This window comes from Meleagris gallopavo, chromosome 9 (assembly GCF_000146605.3).
Source record: "Meleagris gallopavo isolate NT-WF06-2002-E0010 breed Aviagen turkey brand Nicholas breeding stock chromosome 9, Turkey_5.1, whole genome shotgun sequence".
Lineage (NCBI taxonomy): Eukaryota > Metazoa > Chordata > Aves > Galliformes > Phasianidae > Meleagris > Meleagris gallopavo.
Genome location: NC_015019.2, coordinates 6,099,203 through 6,121,608, shown reverse-complemented (window position 1 = coordinate 6,121,608; position 22,406 = coordinate 6,099,203). Strand labels below are relative to the sequence as shown.

General features: G+C 36.3%; 1 long non-coding RNA gene across 1 annotated transcript in view; it reads right to left on the bottom strand.

Moving 5' to 3' along the window:
* Window positions 1-18,050, bottom strand: part of LOC116216930 — a 200,983-nt gene extending 182,933 nt beyond the window's left edge. The window contains exon 1 of the long non-coding RNA XR_004160636.1: window positions 17,459-18,050. This is a non-coding gene — a long non-coding RNA (uncharacterized LOC116216930). The remainder of the gene's footprint in view (window positions 1-17,458) is intronic.
* Between the last annotated feature and the right edge of the window lie 4,356 nt (window positions 18,051-22,406).

The following is a 22,406-nucleotide window of genomic DNA, read 5'->3' as shown; positions in this document are numbered from 1 at the left end:
GACCAAATGCTTGTGGAACAGTTGCATTATCTTCTACAGCTGCATGAAATAACTCCACCAAAATTGAGTCTTGTGATTTCTCTGTCCTTCTTAAAGCCCACATCCCAGTATCAGAAGATTGGATGAGAAAACATGTATGCAAGGACAGCTCCAGCTTGTGTTCACAAAGGATAAACTACGGAAGTGTTACATAAAGATAAACTAAAGAGTTCAAAAACTAGAAAGTGAATAAAGTGAGCCAAAATGTAATATCCTCTTAAAATTTCAATTTAGCGTACAATCTTGTGATCTTTGTTTCTGACATTATTTTGAAAGACTGGCTTCGGAGATTAAATTACAGCTATGGCGTCTGTCCTGACTTTGAGAGAGAGGGACGGATATTGCAGACAAGATGGCTTACTTGGGAAACGCATGAATACCTGCCAAACTAAAGACAGAATTACATCTGCACAGCTCACAAGAAACGTAGGCCCTAAATACAGACTTGACATGCTCAGAATCATCCTACCATCAACATGAATGCTATTGCTTTTAAGGTCCATAGTTACAGTACACGAAAGCATCTACTGAAGTAGCTGCATTGTATCAATGGACTCTATTTTAACAGATAAACACAGGTAAATTTCACTTTAAAAAATACACAGATTCAACTCACACACACACACACAACAAAAAAAATCAAGAATACATGAAATAAACATGACCTACCACCCTAACCAGTCATTCCTCCAAGTTATGTACAGCTACACAGTATAGGCCTGTATCAAACATTTTTCATATGTTCTTGTTTTAATAAAGAGGTCCTCATTATAGCCCTAGTGAAAGATGTTTTGGTAATTCTGTCTTACGCTGTCTTTTAATGCACATTTTGAGAAATACTTCTTCACTCATAGAAACATTACAGAGTTTCATACTTGGTATGTAAAGGAGAAAGAAAACAATTTGCAGAGCGGATCAATGACAATGGAAATCTAACAATAAAGGAGACTGTAGGATAAAGAACTTATTGACATTTCAGGGATTGGAAATCATGGTTGAAAAATGTTAATAGTACACAGAAAACTGACAAGTATTAGCAGAAAAAAATGTCCCTGTTGTTCTGAAATCTCATGGTGTACAGCTTAATAAGCAGCTAGATATTAAAGCTACTGAAATTCAACTGGTCAACCATTTTTATTACCATAGCAACCAGCACTCAAAACAACAGAAATAACATCTGCCTTCTACATATGTAAAGATTATATTATCTTTATTTTTGCTTTATTTCATCTATCTGAAAGATAAATAGAAAAGCCTGTATTATCTTTGTATCCCGGGCATTCATACCCCATGTGCAAATGCACATTATTTTTATGGCACTCTCCATGATATTTTTTGATCAGCGCTAATGTTCGTGTACAAAAGAAAATCCAAAAATAAAAAAGAAAGGCATGTTAAATTAGTTTTGAACCCCTCAGGGAGCTGTCATGTCTTGGAAATCCAGCATGTGGGATATGTAGTAAAGAAATTCATCTTTGGTATCGTGTACAGTCTGTTTATTTATATCTAAGACCCAGCAATGTCAGAACACACTAGCACAGTCAGTGCTTAGCACACTCAAGTACATGCATACATTAGAGACAGAAGCACAAATTAATCAATAGAAAACCTCTCACTGTAAGTCAGCTTCAGCAGTACTTTTTAATATACCAAAGCATGACTTATACATGCCCTCACATTTTTTATCTGGTTTCTGTCAGTAAGCTTTTGAATAATTGGATCAATAGCTGTAATCACTCTTTTTTCTGATTTTCTGGACAGAAAAAGGTTGGAATTTTTACAAACACTGAGCTGAAAATATCCTTCTATAACTGAAAGATTAGGCAGGTAAAGATGCAAACGACTAACCTTTCTCATGGTAAGACTCAATTAATTTTCAACTATATATATATAATCAATATATATATATTACATACACATATTTATTGCATTCCATTACAAAGTCAAGAACAGATCAGAAATCTCTTGAAAAGACAGAGAATGAATCTAAGGTAACTTTGTGGGTGATTACTCCAAGCACAATTTTTCTTCCCCGCTTTTGTGGAGTTCTAAATCCTGTAATGATTTTGATTTTTATTCTAGCCATTTTTATATTTTAAAAAGTCTGCAGTATTAGAATGGGAAATATTCTTAAGATGGCACAAATGCCTAGACAGTTTTTTGGTTAGTCATTAGACAAGATGAATGGCCGTCTCCCTCCACACTCAGGCAGAAAGCTTGGAGTGATCTGTGCAATAATGCTGCAATACATAATAGAAGGTCAAAATACATTGCATGTTCTCAAATTTCCTGTAAGTTACTGCTGGAATATTTTTTAAAAGCAATGAATCTGAAATATCACAGAGGGGGAAGACTAATAACACAGAGATCGCATGGTAAGCTAAAAATGACTATCTTCCTAAAAGAATTCTGAGCAAAGGAAACAAGATTAAGAGCACTGTATTCTCTGTTTTTTTACATTAGTAATTCAGCCCCATCCTATGTGAAAGGAATACTAAGAATTTTCTTGCAAGCAATTTTTCAGGAAGATTTTTCTACATTTCTCTCCACATTTTCATTTGCTTGTTTCAGATTACTCATCAACATCTTTGTTCAAAGAACCCGTGATTCCCACAAACATGTACAAACACTGTTCTAAATGCAAGAAAGCATGTAGCACATGCAAAAGAATATGATAATGTTGTAATACTTAATGTACATACAATGGAGGGAGGTGATATTGACAATTTTGAATTTTAGTGTTCATGGATATCCTGTTAAAATAAGATATAAGCACTACCTATTTTGTTAACTGTATCTACCTGCGCTCATAGTCTGGACATAAAACTAGTCATGTCAGTGCTCTATTTAACAGTTCCAGAGATTGGCCTGATGTTTCTTTTACATATTCAATTTAAAAGGTCAGAAATACCTTACGAATTGTATGTAAATCCTCAAAAACATTTAGCTTTTCATCTTTACTTTTCCTCCAGAATTTGATAAGCAGCTTGAAGAAGATCAGAAGTACAGGAAGATGTACATTAAAAGTTGTTGAGCTACATGAAGCATTCTGTATTTTTTTGTTTGATCCCACTCAATTAAAACAGCAAGGTGGTATACTTATTTATTTTTTATGGAGATTGATTCCTGCAGAGACTTCAAAGACTGTTTCCTCACTCCCCACAGAGGTATAATTATCCACAAACAAAACCCACAACTTTCTCTGTAGTGAGAAAGCCAAGCTTTCTACATAGGAACTTTTGCTTCTTTTCTAGAAAATAAAAAATAACCGTATTCTAAAATTTGAGGTAGTTCTCAAAATATAATTACTTATCCTTAAATAGGAGAGCATATCATCACATCATTTTGATAATTATATGCCAGAAAGGTTTCCAGTAGAATTATGCAGAGTATCCCTATAGCCAAATTAGTCCTTTTATCCAGTCTGTATCTCACTATGATATGGAAACACACCAAGCTGGTGGAAGCAAAGGGTTATGATTGCAGTATAACATCGTACTGGCAATCAAGAACTGGTGGAATCCTTCAAGGATCAATACCTGGATGGTTACTGCCTCCTACTCGGGGTCTGTGAGACCACCATAGAATAACAAGGCCTGTTAGGGAATACCTAAATCCGAGACAGACACTGATACACAGTGTGTCCATTATAGAACACAAAGATGATTAGGGAAATGAAGTATATGAACCATGAGAAGAGGCAAAGAGAACTGTTTCTTCAGTTTTAGTATAAGATTGGAAAGGAAATAGAGAAGGAACGTTTTATGTTTATCTATTCCTGCCAAATAAGAGTAGACAGAAGATAGAGCCAGACTTCTGGTATGTGTACAGCACACTGCAATGAGTGGCAATGAACACACGCTACAAGAAGTAAAATTCTAATTCATAGGGCAACAATGAAAGGAAAAGAAATCCTGAAAACATTACTAACTAAACTGTAACGTTGAGTTAAACCTGCATATCTCACTAGGCTGCTTCCTACTGCTAAGGTTTTACATGAAGGAGATGAGGAGTATTATTGAACAAAGAAAAAGCATAATGATTTCATATGTATAAAGCACATACAACTTTTGTTTGTGAGCCATGAATGAGCGCAAGGGAGCAGGCAAAAATATTGCTAAAATTTTAGGCTACTGAAAGGAAAAATAATGACGAGAAATAGTTATCTATTTACGTGATATTTAAGTCCTATTACAGCTCATCATGAAACTGAGTGGTGAATCTTAAGTACAAATACACTGTCGCACTCAGCGCAAACACTAGATCAGCTCAATTAAATTCATTTTAATTACTGAAAACCAGTACAAAATGTATCAATTTGCTACTTATTAACTCAATAGCTTAAAGTGCAGCTAAACATTAATGAACAAAAAAGCCACAAGAGATGAAGAAGCGATAAAATACTGCATTGAACTAATTAGCAAACACTGAATGCAGTAACATTCTGAATTCAGAAAGCTGAATGAGATAGAAATAATCAGATAAGACTGAATAAGCTGGCATCTTCCTAGAAAAAGACACTAGTCTTTTTAGTAAGTTCCTATGTTCTATTATTTAGAAATGCAGAAGGCTAATTTCAGAATAATTTTAACTAAAAGCTTTTTAAAAATGAAAGGCATAAATGAATTCCTTGAAACTGATGAACATTTGTTACCTATTTTCTGGAGTAGAAATCTTTTGAGACTGCTGTACAGAAACAATCAATATATTTTGACAGCTATTCCCTCAGCATCACTGTCCAGAAAGAAGTACAGTTCCTCCTTCCCCCCCCAAGCTGTGTAGGACAGCTATATTTTTACTCTGACATAGGATAGACTTCTTTTTTTCTTTTTTTTTTTCAGCTTTGCAGCAGAGCAAATCATTGATCTTTGGTTATTTCAACACTTCATGGAACTATATATTACTCTTTTTTTCTTTCTGACAGAAGAAACAAATGCTGGTATATAACTTAGCATTCCATCTGTAACTTGCTCATATTCCATAAGTTACTTCTCAAATTCAATTGTTTAATGAAGTCTGGGGCTTTGATTAAAAATATTATAAATATCATGCAAAGTGCTTATTGAAGCTATGGCTTAAGGTGGATAGTGTCACACATTTCCAGCATTCTATCCACTACTGGAAGTCTAAGATAAACAGGCTTTAGGTCACAGTCCCTCATGAAAGTAAAAACTGTTCTAGAATTTGATGTTTTCTACAGTAAATATTAAATTTTGAACTCAAAGTCAGGGAAAACGTTAAGTTAATCCCTTAATACTTCTAGGAAGGTGCAAGAAAAAGCTGGAAGGCAAATTGTCTTACAGTTGTAGTCACAGAAGCACTAAAAAACCCTTGTGTCATTCTGCCGCACTTGTTAAAAATCATGTATTTCCTCTGAGTTACACTGATCCTGAAGTCAGTAGCTACTTCGACTGGCTTCAGCATAAGCTGATTTGGTCTGACTTAAAACATTCTGTGAAAAGGCAGAAATGCATTTAACCTGTTTATTAGCATGGCCAAGCTCAATCAAGAAGAAATCCAAAGGCAGAGAAAGTATGTTATGCTTAATGGTGCATGTACATTCAGTATTGTTCATTCCTTCAGGCTGTTTGTTATTTTTATTTATAAAGATGTGTGGTTTAAGGAAGAGTTTTCTGTTTTATATGTATATATTCTGCCAGTTTTCCACCAAAAGCAAACTCTTATGTCCTCAAATACTACATCTGGCCACAGCAGTACAGGCTGCCACAGCCACAAGTACCTCTGCTTTGCCTTTCAATTGGCCAGAAATCCCACAACTACTTGCTCTTCTACACTTCCAGTGCTACAGCTGTACATATTAACTATCATCTGGTAATGCTAAAACAAAATGGTGTTTGGTTCCACAGCAACTAGATGCTTAGCAAGTTCTGTAATCATTATTTATTACAAATTGGCTCTAATACGACTGCTTTGTTATGAGAAACCATAGGTGATGCTGACATAAGAAACAAGTGAGAAATATAAGACATGAGGAATATAGTAGTGTTTGCTATTTATTTCTGTGGAAACTACAAGAAACGCAAGGAGCCCAATAACACTATTTGATAGAACAAATTCTCAGCTACAAAACACTACTTTTCAACGTAGTCACTACTATCAGCTCTACATTTTCACCAGCAATGAACAAGAGCCTGCATGCCACACTCGCAAAGCTCTGCACAAGTAGAGATGACCCACTGCTGCTGCAGCCACTGCTGAAACTCACCACCCATCATCTCACTGTGCTCACATCCACTGTTTGCTCTCCATAAACATTCAGCAAACACTGATGAATGTCAGGAGGAGCATTTTCTTCTGTACAGAGGAATTCAGTTCCACACTTTTGCTTCATACATACTTCCACTTCAGACTCCATTTTGTCAGACTGCCCCTTTGCTGCCATCTGTCACATGGCAACAAAATGGAATGGAATATTGGTGGGAAGATTCAGCTTCTACTGCCATACCACCAAAATCCACCTCTGCCATTGTGGGCCAGCATATTAAAGTAGGAGGCATTACTTTCAGAGCAGCTCGTGTGTATACACACGTACACACACAGAGAACTATAAACATGAACAACAGCAGGAATTATCATATACAAGAAATTATAAACATTTGCCATTTGCCTCCTATTATTCTGAATAGCACTGATATAAACATCTCTACTTTGTTTTAAGCATCACTTCCATTTGCCTCCTGCAGCACTGCAGCAGCACAAGGAAGCACTGGAGTGTTGAGAATCAGTTCTGTGTACAGGAGACCTAAGACATAACTATTAGATTCAGATCTGGATGGTTAAAGGCAAACAAAGCAGCTTTTCAGTGAAACAGTAAACAGCCATTCTGATACTCAGTCAAAAGGCACTTTACCACTAAATAAGGAAGCAATGATAAAGAATATACACACACAACATAAAAGGAGAGGAAAAAGATTCAATCTGTTTGCTTGATAAAGACTGCCTTACACGTTACAGTCTGCAGAAATGAGACTGATAAAAATGTTTTGCTGTCAATTTGCCAATGAGATAAATTTTACATATTTACAAGTTAGTGAGATCCACGTCTCGTTGATATACATCCTACACTGTCTGTCTGTTCAGAATATGCTGGCTTTCCTGCAACACTGATGGAAATGCTCTGTTTTGAGGTTTTTTATTTGTTTATTTGAACTTTTGATTTTACAGTTTTAGTGCAACCACTTTCAGAAGGACACAGCAACAGTGAGTTTCCTCCATTGCATTTCATGTCAGAGTTCACACTTGCTGGTTCATAAGAAGTGTGTATCTATTCAATTACAATTACACCCACACAGTGCTTCAACTCTGATCTCCAGGAAAAGAATACTGAAGCTAGGAAGAGAGGTGGCTATTACAAGCAGTCGTTTTCTGTCACCACTACTTCTCTCTACTTTGTACAAAGTTATCAGCGTGGTTTCCTCCCACTCACAAAGCAGCATGGGAGTGTGGATTTAACAGCTGGACGTGCAGAAGGACAATGGCTTTCAGCAGATGTCAGGATTCTGACTGGCAGAAGAAAAGAAGACCAGGAGCACCAAACAGTGGTGTGATAAAGAACATAGGGTTAAGCATAAAGTTACAACTCACTAAACTCACTTAGTTGTGTACTCGATTTCACATGTCAATTGTTAGACGATAAAAAGGAAAAGCTCAAAGCAATATCACTTCCCCACTCCTCATCAGCATCCTTTTTTAAAAGGTTTCCTTAGACATCAGCAACATTCTCCTCACGTTTTTTAAAGCTTACTCATTTACTCAGTAAAACATTTTATTGCATGCAGCAGTAGGAATGAATTTACACTAGGAGCTTGTTGTTTTTAACTTCTGCTTACTGTTAGGAAGCCAGAGAAATTTCAAGAATCTCCAGTGAGATGTTATTTCAGGTACCCTTGATAGTGTTCAACGCTAACAGCTTCCAAAGACCATTGGGGACTTCAGCAAATGTTTCATAAACTTAGCAGCTGAGTTTTCACACCAAGCTGTATTTTATTTTATTTTTTTGTCATGTAACCTAAGAAATCCACTCCTGCACAAGGTCATCAGTTTCTAGTTTCCACTGAGATACCTGATGAAAATACTTGTTCCACAGCAAGTAGTAATGACACATTGCCCCCAGTACAGTCTTTTCTGCAGAATGACAACTGGAAATTCTAAGATAACACAAAATTCCTCAACTTGCTGCAAAGGTTTTTTGAAAAGTCCTCAAGGATGAGAAGTATTCTCATATTCAACCTTTGAAAGCATATTCAACTTGAAAGCAGAATGAGAGTGAAGTTTAAACATGAAAGGAGATAAAAATCTTTATTTCATACATTGAAAATGGACAGAAACTGAGCTGGAAAAGCTGGTATCAACTACTATTCATATAGGTGCAAACTAAAGCCAACTGCCAAAAACAAAGCTAGAATTGCTTGAAGTACTTACCTGTAACTGGCTGAATATGGTATTTCCTCTTCCATTTTTCTACTACATACTGCTTACTTTCACAACAGATTACTTGCATGTACCTACCATATAATGGAATTCACAGTACATGACACCAAATCTGGTCCAGATGAAGGAACCTTTCTGGATCAAACCTCATTTTGACCCAACAACTTTTATCAGCAAAGAATTTGGACTTAGAATGCTTACATTAAAAAGTTTTACTTGACAATGTTTGAGTTTGAGGAGACTTACGTAAGCTGAGTTTGATTTAACAACTAAAAAGGCAGCATTTTTTTTCTAATAGCACAAGAAAAAAACCTCATCAACTTCATAAAACAAGCCATTTTCCTTTGTGCTAGTTCTTTAAAAGCAAATCCTATATTATAGGTTCTAAAAATTTGTTAAGGAGGCTGTGATGCATTCAGAGGTCCATTATGTGTATAAACTACCAACACTTTTTCATTTAAAAAACCCCCAAAAATAGCAATTATTCATATGATAGGATTTGCTACTGTGGATCAGCAATATTCTACCACTGTCACATCATGTCACAGTCACACGACTGTCCTGAAATACTGGATAGCTATTAACACAAAAACACACACACACACACACACACACACACACAAAATATCACTATTTCTGGATTGGAAATTACTGTTAAACATGTGACTCCAAAGAGAAGAGAAAGAATGGAGTTTTCTTATCCAAACAGAGCTCTTTTCCAACTCAGTGTCACAGGTGACTGCTTAATGAGAGCAAATAGTTCTATGTATGATATTGCACTTAGTTGTTGGTATGTCAGTTGCAGACCTTAGGAAGCATTAAGTCAGGCAGCAAATGGCCGTAAATAAATTTGGGCTATAATTAGAATGGTGTTTTTTAGCCAATGGAAGAAAAAGAAGCTCTGAAATAGCCTTGAAACGAGAAGGCAAGAATCAGGCAAGTTTTAACACTGTTCTGAATAACAGCACAAATTGATTTTCATTCAGACAGAACTTTTACATGCCCATCTGACTAATAACTAGGGAAAGTGTTGCTAGAAAGGGAAATAACTTTTTCAGTCAGTGTTTTCCAATTTTTCTACTCATTCATTTTAGAACAAAAGGATATGTATGTATGTGCTCCTTAAACAATCTATCAATTCAAAACAAATAAATGCAGCGTACATATTTTAAGCATGCGATAATTTTAAGTAATTTATATCCCCTTAATCTAAAAATGTCTTAGTCATACTTGTGATTAAGTATCAGCTGCATCTACTTTGTGTAAAAGTAGAAGAACACATCTGTTACCAAAGAACAGATCTAGAATACGCAGACAGTGTTGGAGCAGAGCAGCAAATAGGGATGTTCTGCTTAGGACTGTTTAATGAAGTCCCTTGAGCCCATTCCAGAGAACATAAGTTACCACTCAAAATACATTAATTTACAGTTCTGTCCTTTTCATGTACTTAAAACTTCCTATGTACAAAATGTATAAGCTCAAACAATGTGCAAAAAGCATATTCTTTTTGTTCATAAATCTGGCCTAGCGCTCATTTGAAGTTACCTAGCAAACATTAGCCACACGGCTCTTTCAGCCATCACACATTTACCCTTTACAGATGGCTTTATAAACTGCTAGTGCTTATTTCCCACCAGCTGTGAAGTTCACATGACACAAAGGGGCAACTGCTGTAGGATTCTAAAGACTAAGTGAAGTAAAGACTAAGTGAAAAAAAAAAACAAAAAGCTGACAAATCGCACAGTGACATTTCATTTGACAACTACTCACTTCAGACTCTTGGAAAAAAAATTAAAAACAAAAGCAAAAAAAACAAGAGCCACGAACTGCCTCTTGCACGTACAAAAAACTTGGGAAGGAAAAGGAAGAAGGAAAAGAAGAAATACACAGCTGGGAATGGGACGAAACAGATTGCAAGTGTGGCAGCTTAAGATAAATACATTAGAAACACTAAGATAACGACTTATTTATCCCACCAAACAAAGCACAAATCACCTATTCTTATGAACTGTGCTTATGAACTGTGCTCCAAGCTAAGTGAGAAAGAAAAGGAAAAATATCCACCCCGCTGACGAGAAAGCTCTGCCATCTGAATCCCACCTCAGCGGCTCACTAGAGGGCACGCTTCAGCCAGAAATGTGCTCCGGGCAGCAGGAGGACCCAGCAGACAAAAACCTCCTTAAAATGCAACAAAAGCATCTAGCAAAAAAAACGTTTACATTGATTTTTAATGATAACTATCCTTTTCATCATGCCTTAGACAATAAGATCACCAAGATATATTTTAGACAGATGTTTCTCTCCCCAAAACGCTGAAAAGAGGCTGGATGGCACCAAATTCGGGTTTAATGAAGGTGTCAAAAAGAAATCTCCCTAAAAGCAATGGTAAACCCAGTTTGAGGGAAAGAAACTGACTAGTTTTGAGGAATTTCTTGCAAAATCAATCATCACAGGTTTCCCATTTGGTTTGCAATCTGTAACATGTATTTTTCATGCCGACACTTGAAAAGCCTGAAAGGTAGCACCAACATTTCAAACACAAATATCCCAACAGGCGTCCAGATGAATTTAAGAGAATACACCATAGTTTGTCATCCTCCTGCACGAACATCAGCACAGAGGTGCCAGTGACAACCACAACAAGGCGGTTACCACGGCTAAGTATCACAGCAGTGCTGCACAAAACAAGAACAGCACAATCTGCAGAGCCCTCCCCTTACTCAGTTCTGTTGAGCTCAACGTGGACTGCAAAGACACATAACCCGGTATCCTAATGGCTCCTCACTAAAAAACATTACAGTTCGCTACTTTGCTTTACTATTTCTTACATTTGCAGCAATAATAGCAATACCTCCTTTGAGGTGCTACTGCAGATTTTGATGATGGGCAGATCATTGGGAGGTGCTGAATTTCTCCACAGGATTTATCTCATCTTCTTTCTTCTGCAGCTGACTATGCAGTACACACAGCACTAGTACAAACTAGAAGCATTTCTCGTTTTCAGTGGGCACAAATTAACAGTGGTTAATAATACACAGTTGATCCAAATGACATTTGGAAATGCTCAGTACTAAGGATGCTATCAGGTAAGTAGATCATATTTTCTCTTCAGTGCTGTTTAACCTCTGGCGTCACAGGTTTAATGTAATTGTGTTACCTCATCAGCCACTGCATCTCCCAGTCTCCTTCCTGCAGTTGCTGAAATCATTAGTTAGAGAATTGGTGAGGAAGCTGCAGAAACTCACACTAGCAGCAGGCAATAAAAGTCTTTAATGGTAATAACTCACACTAAAAATGACAACTTATAGCATTTTACAGCATGTAATATTATTTATGGTATGCTACACATTGACATGTATGCGTAGTGAGTGTTGTAGAAAGTCATAAATCACCAGTGTTTCCAACTCCTATTAAGACCTCATTTATTTCTCTATTCCACAAGTATAGTCTCATGATAACCACACCCCATCTCACTTTATTAAAAGATAGGAAAGAGATAGAAAATGTAGATGTAGCAATGTGATGCATTATAAAAAAAAATAAAACTGGAAAACTAAAACAGCAGAATACAGACAAGGATCTGGCTCCATTTCTTATTTATTTTATTAACAACTAGGGGAATACACAATGAAACATTTCACCACATTCATGCACTGAAATGGAACATCTCATTTAAGGAGGTAATATAATGGGAAATGACAACAGGAAGACTTCCTTCAGAGCAACAGTTCTCTCTGTTGATGACTTCCTTACTTTCTTTGCTCATTTACTCATTTGATTTCTACAGTAACATTTACAGAATTTGACCCGAATTCTTAGCAGTACCAATAGTATTCATAAACCCATTTCAATTCTACTTCCACATTCTGATTTATCTTCTGCTAATTTGCCAGTGTTTTCAACACCGAATTCCTTGATCTTACCTGAGGAGATGCACTGGCAGAAGATGCAGCCTCTCAAAATGCAGGCAATAATTGTGGAAACCTGTAGAGCTGACAGTCAAAGGTATTTCTCCCCTATCAAATTACCAATAGGCTTCTCAAAATAATTAAGAAAAAACAGGAAAAATACTTCATTTAAAAGAATATATATGTAAATTTTTTGAATCATATTAATGACTTTGACACTGGAAGTTGTAGTTAAAGACCTTTTTTGCAAACATCCTGTCACTAAAATAGAGTTCACCTTCCCTATGCTCTAAACTGGTATTATGCTTTTAAGAACATGCTATTTGTAAAGCTTAAATCTTACATTTTTATTTCTCATATTTAATGAGTCTTTACTGAAAGATAGAGAAAGCCCAAACTCATTAAAATCAGCAGCAGTGTGAGTAGGCCTGTAGGTGAAAATGTAATTACATATGCTTCTGCTAGCTTGGTGACTATACTGGCTCTGGATTATCTCAGCTGGCTATAAGAATGCCTTTAGTTTCTACCTCTGTATGTAAGTTAAAGATAGATGAAGTTTGTTTGCATCCAAATGGCAACTTCATTTAAAACTAAAGTTAAAACCAAGTTCACTTGGAAAACTCCATTTGTATTTTAAAACGGTGTTGTGCTGTATAGTGCATTAGGATATATCCTTAGAAATTACACATGTGCTGCTGTGTAGGAAGTACTGTATAAATGATCACCTGTGGTTCTCCCATTATGTCGCTTGGAAATTAAAAAGAATAAGCTTACCAGAGCTGAACTGCTATGAAGAAAAAATGTACAATTATGGTTGAATAACTACAATTCTCTGTAAACTCTAATATATATCATGCCGGAGCAGACTTTAATTGGCAAATACAATGGCTGACCTTTTGTGGTTTTGTTTTAATTCCCGTCTATACAGACAAAAGAATAGATTTTGCCTATTAAAAGGCTCTCCAGGCAGTTGCTTAGATTTCACCATGCAGCTCAGAATGGTTATAGAACTCAGATGACAAGAAATCCAATCTAGCTTCCTCAGTACTACATCTCTGAAGAAAGTAAAAAGTTACAAATATGTGACAATGTTCTGGAGCTATATTCACAGCAGCTACAGCTTAATGCTTTTGATCAAGTATTTAATGCAAAGGCCATTAAATTAAAAAAAAAGTCCCCTATTCTGCCAAAAGACCCAACCCAACACACTCAGTAGAGCGTAGAGTGATTTTGTTTGTTTTACTGCTGCTTATTAAAAGAAAGGAATTGCACAGAATTGTTAAGAGCTAGCATTTCCTTTGCTCATCAGAACACATGCTTGTTAATGTGGCCATATACCAAAGTGCAGAGAAGACCCTTTCTTGGGAGTTCAGTCCTCACTCCTGTGCACTGTTACAGCTTCACCATTCTTTATCCAACCGGATTTCAATGAAAAACACTCCAGGTTTGCCAATGCAAATCAGTTTTGCCTAGAGTTAGCTTTGTAGATACTGCAGTGCAAGTAACTATTTTAGGCATAAAGCATAATATAATTCCACACAAGAGCTTTGGCTTTGCAATCTACTCACATGTAACATTTACTTCCACTTACTAAATCATAGCTGGCAAGCTGCATGCTGTGGTTAATGCACTCAAGGCCAGGAATAGGTGTTGGGAGCAAGCAGGGTGCTTGCTCCCACATCAATGATAGATGCACACATCAGTGGCATTGCCTGTATCATAACAGAGTTCTCCAGTTATCTTTATGGAGAGTAAGAGGAGAGCTGAGTCAATTGGTATTATCTATTTATAAAACCAATTGTAACACTGCTCAAATTACAATATAGCTAATAAAGGGAATGAACTCTGGTATTTTAAAAACGGATCTGCATGTTACTCCTCTTAGGTTCTATACTTAATTCTGACCTTCACTCATCACAAAGCAACTCTGAGACCCTGCTTACAGTAGCAGTAATTTTAGTTGTTTAACATATGAACTGAAAACAAGTTGAAAGAGTGTGGTCTTCATGGAAATTGTCTGAAAACCAACTACCACGTGGTAATGAGTTGACTAGCAAGCCTGATCCAAATTATTAGAGCTTAGAACAAATAAAGGAAATGCCAAAAGTAGGTGATATTTTTAAATAAGTGCATTAAGACTTTTAAGTTACATATCAAAGCACGTTGAGCACCTGCATTAGCTATTATTTTTTGTCAGAAAAATATTCACTTCTTACTGGGAAGAAACATTTATTTAAGGAATCAGTTGGAAAAAAAGCTGCCAGTCAAATTCAGCAAATTCTTTTCCCCTCTTTGCGAATGTTTACATATTACCACATTGCATTTTCCTTTTTATTACTCTGTTGCTCAGCTCAAAGTCAATGGCTTGGAATGTTCCATTTCAATTCAGCACATGAATTAAAATGTAGTACCTTTCCAGAGCAAAACAAGGTATGTGGGTAAGAGCAGTTTAACAGATGGAGAGGTGCTTTACTGATGTACTGTATCTTCATAAGATAACCCACAGGAAACATCACTTTTGAACATGGCCATTTTGAGACTGAACCCAGCTGACAAACACACAGCAGATATGATTCTGTGCACTAGTTACACTCTATAGTAGCAGTGGGGACTTAATGGTGAATTAAGTGATCACGCTTTTGATGCCTTATGTATCAGAAACTGAATTATCAGCATTAACTGTGCTCATAAAATTAAGTCTTAGGCAGGACTTCACCGTTCAAGGAACAGACATTTTATAACATTATTTTTCCCCAGTATTCACACATTATCTAATATAGTGACACATTTAAAAAAATAACTGTGAGGCCTGATTTCAGAACTGCAATAAGAAGACAATAACAGAACTGAGACCAGAAATCGTTGTCAGAGTTAATAAGTACATATTCAAATATAGGCTCACATATATAATTCACCTTGTTATAAGCAAGACTCCTGTGTCATTAGAAATAGAACTCTAAAAGAAGTTTTAGAAGTTTTTCATTTTAAATTTAGATCAGATTGACAGATCAAAAAAAAAAAAGTGTTTCACAATAGACAAAAACATTAGGCACTTGTCTAAATGAACTCCAGAAGTCTAACTGGTCTTTCTGTGACTCATTGCCTTCCTGAGGACAGAAGATTGATGATCAGCATCTAATTTCCCTTCCTAGAATAGTGTACTACTGATTATTATTAAAAGCTAGCACAAACTTTAGGGAAGCATGCGCAAAGACAGTTCCTTTCTCATTTAGTTACAGAACGAGCTGTTGATTTATGTTTTCATAATCCAATTATGAGACTGCATACAGTTACTGTGACTAAATTGGTATTATGAAGTGTCTAGTTTACTCCCTCACCACTTTACAATTATGAGCTGACTTTTACCAGTGTTCCTGGATTACAAAGAATTTGCAAATCATTCCTGAGGTAGTGGTATGTGATCAGAAAACAAGTACATCTTTAGGAATGCCATGTGGCAGCCTGTCATTGTTGCTTATTTTCCACTAATGGAAGTGCAAACAAGTGTGACTGCCAAAAAAAAAATAATAATAATAAAATAAAATTGCTGCAAGGGAGTGAAGTTTTCATCAGAAAGTACTAATTTTCTATATACAAGCATGGACACAGACATACTTGATGTAACGTTAAAAAACATTTCATCCTCCTTCACTCTGCACATAATTCTAATTTTCTCTGTCTAGTAGTAAGTATGATGTGCTACCACTTAAAAAAAGCCATTAGTCTGTTTTTGCTACTGCTCATTAGTCAAGCAAGAAATACTCGAAGCTCATACAGAATAGCACTATTTCAAAATGAGAGCTACAGTTCTGTCTGAACAACAAAGTCTGGTAAAAAACTTGCAGTTTTAATGTTTTGTTCCTAGTCACATATTTCAGTACTTGAAATACTTTAGTTTTCATTACAGGTGTAACACAAGCATTCTTTCTCTACACTCAACTTCTGAATAAATTCTGGATGGCAACTAGTCACAAGCAGCTGGCAGACAATTCTCTTTATTATCTATGCAGCTAGACAGGATTTGTTCAGATATAGATAAGGGTAATTAAATGTGGGATTTGATGTGCATGTGCACTCACATTCACTTACATATCATATGGGGGGGAGGGGGAAGATGGCTTAGCTATCACATGAATCAAATCAAGCAAATAAAAATGCTTTTGAAGCAATATTTGAAAACCTTGTCAGTTTCATTACTATAACTTTAATCAAAAAAGGTTACAGTAGCAAGTGCAACTCTCCACATTTTCCATCTGGGGGAGATTCAGCACAATGATAGGCATAGCAGTTCCTCAAGGAGAGTTACCTTCCAGCAGAGCAAGACTAAGGAATATTCTTCTACCCCAAACATTTTATTTACGAGTCATTTTGATGCATTATGGATTTGAAGAAAGTACAATGAAATCTAGAATGCTTAAAAAGAAAACACATTTTGAGGCAGACTTAGATCCTGCCTCTCACGAACTCCAATCTAACAGAGCATCAAGAATGAATTCTAAATGTGGGCTCAAAAGCAGTAATGGGTGAGCACTCGCTCAGGGCAAGCGCTAACAAACAGAAAGCTCCCTCACACTCTGAGAAGTACACACACTTTTAAAGGTTCCTCATTAAACAGAAGCATGTATTGTCTCTGTGGAAAACACTAGAGTAATACTGTAGTATTGAAAGCAGTAGAGGAGATGATCAAACACCCAGAGCAACACAAGAGGGAACAGAGGCCTCTTTTAAAAAGCTACATTAAAAGCCCTACAGTTTTGCATTATTTTAGCTACCTCTCCACCACACAGACTGTGAACAAAGCAGCTTTTATAATTTATTCTCCTCAGAATTCCTTTCAACAACAGCAACCTGAGGGAAGTTTCTTTTCTCTACATCAAAACCAGCACGAGGCGCGGCTGCTCCTCAGCCAGCACCAAAGGCCGTGCCCAGCTCCAGCACAACACCAGGGACTGTGCAATATCAGCAAAACCCCCAGCCAAACACAAGCCACAAAGGCACTACAGGGCCTCTTCTGCAAAAGAGCCACCCTAATTAAAAAAAAACAAAAAAAGTGTACTCACCATGAACTTGCAGCTTTTAGGATGCTTTCAGGTGCCTGAAGAGCAAGACGGCACTTAAGAGACTCAGCCCACACCAGAGAGACAGAAGCATAACTGGCACTAAAGCCCCTCACAGGTGCAGGATCCTCCTTCCCCAGCACTCCAGAAGTTTCTGCACGTGCTCAGTGCACTGTGAGGCCCCTGAGGGAAAGGCAGCTGCAGCTGTGCGTTCTTCAAAGCCTCGGGTGTGTGAAGGCATTCGTAAGGGTCCTGAGCTCCAAATATTTTAATCTGTGGTTGCAGTGTGATGGTACTGAGCTGCTGCAGAGGGGAAGGATTCAAATTAAAAACAAAACAAAACAAACAAGCCAAATCAAATGTTTTTCTGCCAACTTACACTTTTCACCAACATGAAGGAATTTTTTGTGTGTGTGTGTTCACATTTCAATGCTTTTAATTTTATATTTATTGTGAAAATGCCACAAGATGCATACAGCATTTTCCAAATCAGAAGCCGTTTCCTCAGAAGGCAGCACTCTGTTTCACTCCTTGCTCACTGAGCCCAGTCCTGTCCTTTCTGTTGTGCTATTCCAGCAGCTATATAAATATATATATAAGTGGACGCTTTAATAAGTGGTAAATTTTTCAGTGTTGGGACAAAAATTCTGTGTTGAATGGGCAGTAACAGCTTGCACAACTATGCATTGAACTAAATGCTATCAAGACTTTTATCAGAGGCTATGGTGTTAAGCAGAACCAGCTCTCGGAGCTGCCACAGCTTCAGATGCAACTCCTGTCACCTTACTTCTACTTTAATTATCAGCACAGTCTCTCTTCTGTACGTCTGATTGCAACACAGATCGTTATTATAAACCTTCTTGTTGAGTATTACATCCATGACTTGTAAAGTTATTACTTGTAGTTACAAATGATGTTTGTTGACATTTTTTTGTTAAAAGTGAGTGAAATAAATTGCATGGAAAGAAGTTCTTCTATTTACATGCATGAAATTGAGAAAGAAAAATGTTTTTTCCTTAGGAAAACACTTTCTACATTTTTAAAGTAAAATGTTGCGGGGGGAGGGTTTGTTTGTTTGTTTGTTTGTTTGTTTGTTTTTAACTGAAGTGATCCAGTTACTTTTACTGTTAGTTAATAAGTAATTTGCAGAACTTTAAATAGTGAAAGAGAATGTGAAGGACACTTAAAATATCCTCTTTTTTTTTTTAATTTTTTTTTTCCAATGGATGCAGTCAGTAACTTTATGAGAGCTTTTTTCTTCTTCCTAGGAGAAACATAAGTTTGCACAAAGTCTAAAAGATAACACTGAAGCATAAGAAAAAAAAAAACAAAAAAACTTACTCAAAATCTGGATTACTTCTAGTAAGACAGAAACTGCCTAGGAAGACCACTTCTTTTGTACTTTTCCAATGCTTGAGGAAGGTTGGACTAGATGGCCTAGATATAGGGGTCCTTTCCAACCCCTACAGTTCTGTGATTTTGTGATGCTTCTTGCTCAATAAGGACTTCAAAGTGTCAGAAATATTTTCTGAAGAAAAGGAAATGCCCCTACAGAGATGAACCGGATGTTCTGCCCTCCTGGTTAAAATAACTGACCAAAGCATAACATGCTCCTTTGTTTCTCTCATAATTTTTCTGAGCAATACCATAGCTACTACTGATATCATGAGAAGTCCTGATACCAGTTATAGCTTAAGGGAGAATGTCTGTAGCAAAGTTATGGAGCATTACAAGCAAATTTGAACAGGAAGAAAAAATCATGCTTTCTGAGAGAAAATACAGTCTCTGGTGTCAGTAGGAGCAATTTGCAAAAACACTGTCTGAAAAAAATCAGTACAAATATTTCTAAAGCAGAGTTTACAGCTTTTTTTTCTTTTTTTTTATTCACGATAATCGTATAAAGATATCAAGGAAGGTTTTCAGAATAACTACACCATGAAGACTGACTATGCATGTTTTAAGACTTGAACATAAAAGGCATCAAAGCATTCTAAAGACAGACTGGGGCTACAAATTAAATCTAGTGAAAAAGCAGCAGACTGGTTATGCATGAGGTGAGGTTAATATAAGCCTATAAACCAGTAAGGAATGTTTGAGGTAAAAGCAAGAATAGCTTTCAAGCTCATTTTGGCTTGTCTGATTATGACTAAAGTAATACATTCTTTGGTCTCCATAAAGGTTCAGTAAGCATCAGTGAATGTCAACGGGCACCATGTTTTCCACATGGAGGAATTCAGTTTCACACTTTTATATGCATTTCCATGTCAAACGCCATTTTGTCAGACTGCCCCTCTGCTGCCATCTGTCACATAGCAACAAAATATAATGGAATACCGGTAGAAAGGCTCAACCTCTACTGCCATACCACCACCATCTGCCGCTGACATCATGGGAGGCATTAAAAATAAAAATAAAATAAAATAAGAGGCATTACTTTCGGAGCAGTCCTCGTAACTGAAGTTCTTGCAGTTCCTCACAAGGGCAGTTCTAACAGTTCTAACTCCATTTTTGTGTAACTAGTGGATTTAGTAAAGTAAGGAGGCTGAGCATTAAGTTTGAAGATGCTTTATATGTGATATTGTAAGGATATTAAAATATTTATTCCAAAAATGTATGAGATTGTTACAACTATTAGTTTGCAATTAATAACGTAATACACAGTAATAGCATTTAGTTAGAGTCACCACTCACTGTTTTCTTAGTGCTTAACTTTTTCAGTAAATCCTATTATGGTCTCCTCAAATAAAGATAAACTAACCTAACTACTGTTTCACAAAAAATGTGGTGACTCAGTTATGGTAAGGGCACACTGCAAGTTTTTCTGTACAATTCATTGTCACTTGGGACTTGAAGCATTCTTCCTCTTCCAAGATACAATCATTGGCTGAAATAATGTTTTACTCTGGCTGAAATAATGTTTTACTCTATCACTGAGAATATCATAGGGATGATGCGAAGGGGAAACGTGCTCAAGTGGAGGCAGTTTTTTAATACTGATTATGGAAAACAATATCAATACTGCTCATTTTATAAACTGAAATAAATTGTGGAAGGGAACAAAGTGATTTCACAGCTGGTCTTCAGTATGCTACTGAATTGTTTTTCTCTGTGTTGGTCTAACTCCAAAACTCAAGGCAGGTTTTACTTAACATTCGATAACTCCAAGAACACAAAGTCATCAGATGTTTTCAGACAACATATCCAGTGAATGTGAATATGGAAGTCTGAGATGCTGGAAAAATCAAGGTTTGGATTTGTCTAATCTCTGAGTGATGGAAGGCTTACAGGAACACGAATTTAGTCTAGATTTGTCGTCTCGGTACACATGATTGACACTGCAGCTTTACGGCTGTCATCTGAAAAGTTACATAATGTTTCAACTTCAGAAGAAAAAGATGATGGTATTTATAAAATACGCATAGTTTATAATACTAACCCCAACTCTGGAAAGATAATGCAAAAATATAATTCCATCATTTGCAGAGAAAAGTAGGTTATTAACAGATTTATTACATTATAAAAATATGTTAATAGAATTAATAATTAAAACAACATAATATATATATTTTTAAAGATGATCATTATTAGAAACTTTTCCCTAAAAACAGAGATAGCTTATAACTATGTATATGGCAGTCAATGTATTTTATTCTTAGGCACAAACTCTTTAACATAAGTCAGTTCAGGCATTAAATGATATTGTGAAAGCCAAAGGGCTCTTTTGAAGTACTTTTCTCTATGCACATAACAGTGGAATTAAATAGCCTGTATTCCATAGCATAATTGAAAATCACTCCATTTTCCCCTAGTCAAAGGATGGGAAAAATCTGTTATCATATATTTTTCTAAGCTGAATATGTTCAGGGCAGCTGACAGCTATTCAAGATCAGAATGGGTCTAATAGTAGATATTGTACATTTTCAACTAATGATTCTGTTAAATAGTCACAGAAACACTTTACAGAACAGAAGCAAGGGCAAGAACTCTGGTGGAGATTTAAGCTTGTTGGCTATAACAAAAGTGATATCTCAACTAAACTTGTCTGGTAAAGCTGAAGAGAAAAGCCTTTAAGTGTTTGTCACTGAAGACTAATGAAAATACAAGTTAGAAATAAAGACTGTCCTACTCCACTAACATAGTTAATGTGTGAGATATGCAGTAAAATACATTTTTTTAATAAGACTCCAATGAAGAATATTCTGAAGATATGACTTCATGTGTGTTAGATATAGCTACAGAAACCTAAATATATTGAAACTACTAGCAAATGAAGTATGTATTATTGAGAGTACTTCTGTATTACTGTGCTTTATTACTGCCTCTTTTTGTTACTTTCAGTAACCAAAGAAAATGCTATTTCTGAAATATAATTGCATCTTTCATAGAGATACTCCAGACATATCTTTAAATAAACCTTTAGTTCTTCCTCCTCCACAATTTGCTAAGATCCAGTATATTGTACCAGACCCGTCTTTATATCTGCGTATGCATCTTTTGTGTCATTGTGCCATATTAAAAGGCCAGAAATAATTGCAACTTTTCTTCAAAGCGGAACTAGGTGTGGGCTGTATCATCCAAATACCTGCACTGTCAGTGAAATGTTTGCTTACTGTACTTCCTGATAGGATTCTTTATGGCTGACACACAGTACATTTAGCTCATTTCTGTATCTTCCTTGCTTTGTCAAAAGAGCTTGAGATCAGATAAGAGAATATGCCCAAACTCAGCAGTGGTAAACTTCATAATCCCTGCAGGCATTTTAGGCTTTGAAGCACAAGGGCTCCTATCTTTTTCTAACCTGTTTCACTGATCTCTTCCAAGATGTACTTGATCAGGTAATATTGGTGATGTCTAAAGCATTTTACTGGAATGATTCTGCCAATTGTATTTCTTTCCCATCAATAGGAAAAAAAAGCACAAGTTGTAAACAGCTGTAGATAGCAAAAACTAA